We start from the raw sequence: 8,282 nt of genomic DNA on the forward strand, positions 1-8,282 counted from the left end.
TATGTTTCCACCGTTTTAATGCACCAATAATGCACCAATAATGCATACTACTGTAGCTGGCTAGATAAAAATAAGGACACAAGCGGGATCAACAGGTGCAATTCATTGCCGAGGCTATAGCAGAGAATGATAGTTTGTTGCAGTTCAATAACAACTGGAGATGTGTAGAAATGACAAGTAATCATAGCTGGGATTGCAGCATTTATTAACTCTAGGCTACTTGAAACCTAAATAACATATCCCCCCTTTTCCCAATTCACCTGAGATAGAGACAGCCAAGTCCCCTTCTCATTGGTCACTATTGAAGAGCAGGAGGAACCGCAGCATGCTAGACAGGCTGTTTTGCATACTAGTCAGACTAATTAACATGCATTCGCCTGTGTTACCAGAACTTCTCCTGGATGAACAGGTTGGGGTGGGGATTTCCTCTACTATTTAAATAACCCTTCAGTTTACAAAAGATAATCTGTCTCAGTGGTAACAGATCCTCTTTAATTACAACCAAAAGGGAATATTACAATGATTGCAGTTCTGCTTATGCATTTTTTTTTAACTAGGAACACATCCAAGGAATACCCCAACATAATAGAAGCTTTATGTACATGTCACTTTGCAGCAGAAGTTCTAGTTTTCCATTGTTTGCAGACTAGTCTTTAAGGAGTCCACTGCATATCTGCCAATATACCATATTGAAAAAAATCGGGACACATTAGACCATGCCCTTGATCTGCCCAAACTATGTCCAGATCCACCCAGGCTACACCCAATTTATGTGAGACCACACTCCCTTTGGCAACTTAAAACTGGAACTGTTTAGCGAGTATGTACTGTATTGAAGTCTGTGTTGTAGGTCTGGCTCCGTTACTGTGTGTACATTTTTTTATATAATATTTATCTTAGATTTATTTATGATGAAACAATTGGAAAAAGACCAACTCCCCACTTTAAGATTTTAGAGGACAATTAGTGGATATAAATAAAATGTGCTCCTGTGTCATAGATAGAGAGTCTAGCTGTCATTTTATGCTAGTGCAGTTTAGAAATTAAAACAAATGTTTGGTTGCTATGGGTTACAACACCTTTTCTAAACAGATCTGCAACAGTTTTTTGACGTGCAACTAATGTACTGTGTATATATGCACAGGTCAGGGTAAATGGATGCTGGTTTCAGGTACAGATTTTCTTCTTTTCATGTTCAGATTACGAAAAGTGTTAAAATAGAGTCTTTATTAAAGCAAAATTTAATGCAAAAATAAACCGATTAAAATATTTTCTGGCACAAGCACACAATTGCCATGGTTTAGCCATTAGCAGAGGTTCAGGATCTGATCTGGAAAAACAACAGTCTTTGGAAACAGCCGCTCAAAATAAAAGTATAGACAAGACTGGACTCTGGTATTTCACAGGTGTTAGGAAAATGAATTCCCTTTACAAGGGGGGAAAACGTCTCCTTCCCACAAAGTATTAATGCCCCCGTCCAGAATAAAGTTACAGGCGGAAATGTACAAGCCAACAATTAAAGTCCTCATCTAAAGGTGGACTGTTTTAGTGTAGCTGCTTATTGGCATTACTCTCACCTATTACAGCCGCTCAACAGCTTTGATGTAGTGCAGATTCTTAGGGGCATATTCAATTTTTGGTGGAAACGCCGAAAATCCAGCGGTCCGCGCACGATTAACGTTATTACGGTAATCGTGCACGGAAAAAAAGGTTAATACGGTAATTTACTCTGTGGATTTCGGAGCCGCGAGCTGAAATCCACCTACAAATTACCGTATTAACTGTAGTTGTTTTTTCGCGCCGCGGAATATGCCCCAATTAAATATGCCCCTTAGAGTGGGAATTAGAAAGTTAGATACGTGTTGTGGAAATAAATCTTATTTTTTTGTGATAGCTGTTTTGTATCTGGCAGCATTTACCCTGTACGCAAAAAAAAATGCATTTGCTCCCCTTGTATTGCAAATTTGTATCCTTATTCCTAAAGCTAAATGAGGCCCTAAGTGTGTTTTGACAAGGAGCAGCTTTTATGCGTGCTTAATCTGCCCATTGTTCATGTACAATGGTCACGTCTGCCCCCTAGTGTCACATCATGGATGGTGCTCTATTATAGAATACATGAGTTTTTGGAGGTGAATCACATATCGATATGAGGATAATCTAACATGAGCAATGTGGTCTATTATCTATGGGGATATACCACATGCTGGCTCAATAAGGGTTCTCAGAGTCAAACAACATCAGGGGGTAAATGTATCAAGCTGAGAGTTTTCCGGTGGGTTTGAAAAGTGGAGATGTTGCCTATAGCAACCAATCAGATTCTAGCTATCATTTTGTAGAATGTATTAAATAAATGATAGCTAGAATCTGATTGGTTTTTCAAACCCGCCGAAAAACTCTCAGCTTGATACATTTACCCCCAGGCCTGGTACTGCTCTGTGCACCACAAACCCATGCTACAACCTACTTATAAGGCAGTGCACTTCACATGTACTGATCTTTCAGTTCAAGAAAATTATAAATATTATGAACGGTTACCTGTCACATGCACAAACTGTGTCGGCGTCCATTTTGCTAGTGACATTACTGAGGCACGAAGCTCACAAAATAGCGGGTTCCATGCCTCACTGGTGTCACTAGCCCCTAGCTGAATATTGGTTCAGCTCACAAAATCAGCTGTGTGTAGACGACAGGTACACGGAGTTATTTATCCATAATGAATGAGTATGTGATTATATTGGTCAATTTGACGCGACCTTCAAAAAAAATAAAGCTGGTCTCACATTGGTGGTTCCATGGACTTCTCCTTACTTCCAAACCTATTATTCTTTGACTGTTCTAAGTTCTGAAAACAATAATTACCGTTGTCTAGTTAGAAATCTGTTTATGTGTAATACTGCAGTACCGCATACATACAATGAGGACATTTATGAAAACTATGTGGAAGTGGTGTTACCCATAACCACCAATCAGATTCTCTCATTTTCCTCGTAAAGGTTAGAAAATGAAAGCGTACATGATAGGGCAGCGTGGTGGCTCAGTGGTTAGCACTTCTGCCTCACAGCACTGGGGTCACGAGTTCAATTCCCGGCCATGGCCTTATCTGTGTGGAGTTTGTATGTTCTCCCCGTGTTTGCGTGGGTTTGGTTTCCTCCCAAACTCCAAAAACATACTAGTAGGTTAATTGGCTGCTATCAAACTGACCCTAGTTTCTGTGTGTGTGTGTTAGGGAATTTAGACTGTAAGCCCCAATGGGGCAGGGACTGATGTCAGTGAGTTCTCTGTACAGCGCTGCAGAATCAGTGGCGCTATATAAATAAATGGTGATGATGATGATGATTGGTTGCTATGGGTAACACCACCTTTTTTGTTTAGCTGTAGAAGTTTTCATAAATATCCCTCCATGATTTATGTTGTACAACGCAATAATCCCTCTGCATAATCGAGTCCTATTAATCACATCATCATATGGGTTTATGTGTGACCTCTGACTTTTCTAGAATGAGAAATATTGACATATTAAATATGTGCTCCGTATACGAAGAATTGGATAATTTATGTTACAAACTTCTACTCTGCGGTCAAATCTATTTGACCACTGTTAACAGAGTAAGGTAATAGCTTACCGTTTCAAGATTTCCACTGTGGAGTTGTAGAAAGGGAGACAATGTCCTGATTTATTCTGTTCTATATTATTTAATGTTATTAAAAAAAAATCAGTGTTGTCTCACATTTTTATATACTGGTGTTGTACAGTGAGGTCCTTGTATTTCCACCCGGTGGATAATTGCACGTGAGGATGGACATTTCCTCAAATCTAAATTGCTACTGTAAATACAGCCTTAGTGCCCACATCTCTGCTCCACGTACACTTGAAGAAGGGATCATTGATCCCTATGACATACGGAGAGTCTATGCGTATGTTACAGAAATGATGACTAGACAAGGTTCTTTTCCATCCATGGTTCGTCATCCGTTGGTGTTTGCATGCATGAGCAAACTGTTTATTTACCATAGCTTGACAGACAAGTGCCATAGGTCAATGGACAGCCCTAGCGAGCCACTTCTGACTGGCCGATTGCAAATTCACCTTTCAGGCTGATAGTTGCTTTCTTCATTGATCGTGCCTATTTTGTGGCCGCTTCAAAATAATTTTTTGCTACTTTCATTCAAACACGAGAAGGAATATTATATCTGCTGTACTAAATCAAGCCTAATAGCGAATGTTTTTCACTACCAAAACAATGTTAACCAAATGTTCCTGTGCTCATGGGTACCTGGTCGTGTGTATGTGTATCAGTGGCGGATCCATGGGGGGTGGGGTGATCGTCTAGCAGGGGCTTGCTGCCGGCAGCTGCACACTATGTGCAGCTCCGTTCGGCAGAGACAGACAGGGAGAGTGTGCAGCCCGGCTGCTCTGAGCAGCCTGGCAGCACACTCTCCCTGCCGAACGGAGCTGCACAGTGTGCAGCCGCAGGCAGCCTTGGCTGTTAAGAAGGGGGTGGGGACTAAATCGCCCCCCGTAAACTTCTAGATCCGTCCCTGATGTGTATGTGGGTTTATGTATGCCTGACGTAAACCTGCCACTGATACAGACCTAGACGCAAGTCCAGAAGTTGGCGACTCAGCAAATGGGTGTAAATAGCAATTTTACGGGCACCTTTTTAGAGAGTCAATTACTCTCAACATGCGTCCTACTCTGCATCAGGCCCTATGTCTGTATGCATCTAGCCAATGAGGGACACTTCAGATTAGTGTAAGCTTGGATGTTGTTATATTCAGCTAACGTGCATCTGCCACCTACACACAGAGGAGGCGGCGATCTTGTAAACTGATCGGCTACAGTCCCAGGAGTATTGGGTGCAGTTCACAAAATGGCTGCCTCCACCATGCGCAGGTGACGCATGCAATTAAACTGTTGGTATCCAATGGAGATTATCCATTACAGTCTACATATCATAACCAATAAAGGAACATTTGGAAGTAAAATCAGATAATTTGAGTCTAAAACAGGGACAGTGGACAGAGAGGTATGCATTAGTCTGACATTATTTGTTATAGATCAATAGCATATCATTGTATCTGAGTGGGCTTGTTTACATAAACAATGTTAGTAATTTCCTACATGATAACCACCTTGAAAAATCGGCCATGACAATTGTAATATCAGTCGAAATTAAACAGGTTTATTGAATAAGTACATCTCACACAGGTAAAAATTAGCTTCTTTCTTTTGAAAATAAATGCAGCTACAAAGAGACCCAAGAATATTTGATTTCGTAGTTGTGCTATAGGTTAGGCTTAATAAAAAATAAAAAATGTTAAACTGGACAAAAATGAAAATCATTTTCCTTTCATTACCCAGAATCCTCTGGACACCTATGTTCTATGTTAGACATAACTTTTATAAGGCATTTTTTTTGTATGTCACTGCTTACCTGTCACAGTGGCGGCAGCCATTTTGAGTACCGAACCAATATTGATGGCTGTAGCCTCTGTGTACACATGATAGCTATATTTTAAGTCTGTCAGTCAGCGTAAGAGTTCATATCCACTATTACGTAATCACAAGTTGAGCGACTTTGTATTTCACTGTATCTGTAGCGAACATAGCAAGGATTTAGTTCCACAGTAACGTCTTCTGAAATCTGCACTATTTAGGGTTATTTAGTAATTTCACGTGATAATAACAAAGTGTTGATATAATCCTTTTGAAACTGATTATTGATAAGACTTCATCTCATTGATTTTCGACAAATAAGATCAGCCATGAGGGGTTTGCTTCACAATCCTGAATCTCACACACTTACTATTCACCTTTCACATCCTTTAGTGATTGACATCTGTCACGTTTCATATGTGAGAAAAAGAGCATCTATTCATTTGTGCAATGCATCTGGCAGGCCAGACAAACTTTCTTTACAGGAGTTATTGTATATTTTGGGTGTATTATTGCTACCTGTATGTGCTGCATGTTCATTTCTTTTCTTAATTTTTTTTTTAAACACCGTATGTTATTTAAAATAAATACAAACGCTAAGCCCATGAAATGAATTTGTTTGTATTATTGTTCAAAAAAATGTAGATAATGCAGAAGACCTTCTGGAGCTTGGTACAATGTGGAGAGCGATGCTGTTATTAAAGTCTTTATAACACCAGCTCCAGAGTTTGGTCACTTTTTTCTGGTAGAATAATTTTAGTTGTACTCTGCAGGCATCTCTAGGATAATGTCACTGTTAAATAAACTGTGAGTGAAGCTGTCACCTACACACAGAAGACGTCATTTTTGAAGCACGCGCAATGAACACAGCAAAACGCGTCGGTTTTGCACCAACGCACCTGATTGGTCCGCCCAGTGCATACCTCCTACCACTTTAGTAGACCCCTATTATTAAAATAACGTTCTGTTTTTATTCTAAAATACGGCTCAGTTTAGCCTCTTCATAGCTTCAATTAATCATGAGAGTAAGAGGACATGCGGGGGTATATTTACTAAACTGCGGGTTTGAAAAAGTAGAGGTGTTGCCTATAGCAACCAATCAGATTCTAGCTGTCATTTTGTAGAATGCACTAAATAAATGATAATTAGAATCTGATTGGTTGCTATAGGCAACATCTTCACCTTTTCAAACCCGCAGTTTAATAAATCTAGCCCCAGGACTGTCTTTATTACATGTGGAAATATTGTGTGAAAGAAGATTTTTATTACATGGCTTGGCTTGTGCCTGGAAATTTTGCAAAATAAAGGCATTAAATGGGTTCCATTAAATATGGGACGAGACTTGAAGGCTGTCAGCTCTAAGCTGGTGCAAAATTCAACTCCCTTTGCAGAACGAAAATAGCTGTAAGCCCCTCTTTACAACAAGGAAGGCCCCTAAAAATGCACCCTCTCACCTCATTTCAGTAATCCCCCTCTGCAAAAAGGAAATCTCATCACTGAACAGCTCAGTAAGTGTCTGTTACTCCATACAAGGAACGTCTTTCTCTCCACCCAACATATCCCGTCTCTTCCTTTGCAAACCAATGTTCCTCCACAAACGCCGCCATCTTGCTAATTCAGCCAATGCACCTTGCTGGAAATCTCAGCACACGCCAGGTCCAAAGCTGGGTATACACTGTGCACAAGGAAGGCAGACATTTTATGGGCTGAACCAATATTTCACTAGAAACTGGATATCAGTGAGCTATGAGGCAAATTACATTTTTGTGTAGTTTTTATGGGTTCAATCAAAACACAGCAAAACAGTAAAGGTATGGAAGAGACTTATGAATATTTAATTTTACTGCAGCAGAGCAAGAAAATCCATAGGCATAAACTCAGAGGGAGATTTACGACATATCCTATTCCAGTAATCTGGTGCACAAACATGTACATGTATGTTAAAGCACATTTTATATAGAATCCGAGGGGACTTCTAATATCCATGATAATTCACAGTAGAATATGCATTATTCCTCATAATAAACTCTGAACTGATGACATCAGAAATCACTGATTATAAGCAATGACACCGTTGCTCATTACAGGAATGTATACATATACTAAAATCACTAGTGTATTATATATGTATAAATGCATGTAAAACTCCTATAAACTCCTGTATAGACTGTGAATTTTGAGGTCATCACAGCAGTGTTTTAGGAAAATGTGTGTATTATAATGAATAATGCACACCCTACTTGGCTTACTGCCCCGAGCTTTTATATGATCAGAGAACGTCTCAGGTCTATTTGTGTCCTAAAAAGACACATAACGCCACTAGTAGCCTGGGGTAGGAGACTTTACACATCTATAGAAACTACAACACTTTTTTCAATATCATCACAGGAAAATAACTATTTGCTTACAGAATTCTGTACGCCTAATACCGCTGTGTCCAGGTTTTAATAAATGAACCCCAATGCTACTGTGAAACTCATTTTTATAGGTATATCTCTGGATTTAAAGATATTTCAGGACCACTAAGTGCCATTATTCATGGTTTTCACTGACTTTCTGCTGTTATATGTTACTGGCAGCTGTGAAAAGATCCATGTTAGTGGCTTTCTGCTTACAAACTAAAATGAAAATACTGATTTAATATTTTAGGACAGGTTGTAGAAAATATTTGACTTTTGAGTACAATCAATATGATATTGCTATTAAATGCTATGCACAATACACTGTGTGTAGAAATCTCTGGATCTTCTTCTTCCAGATAATATATGCAATTTCCCGGCCTCAGTAATGACTCCAATATGCAAAGAAATATTCCTCTCTATGGACTACTATCCATATGATTTCT

This window comes from Mixophyes fleayi, chromosome 1 (assembly GCF_038048845.1).
Source record: "Mixophyes fleayi isolate aMixFle1 chromosome 1, aMixFle1.hap1, whole genome shotgun sequence".
NCBI classification, from domain to species: domain Eukaryota; kingdom Metazoa; phylum Chordata; class Amphibia; order Anura; family Limnodynastidae; genus Mixophyes; species Mixophyes fleayi.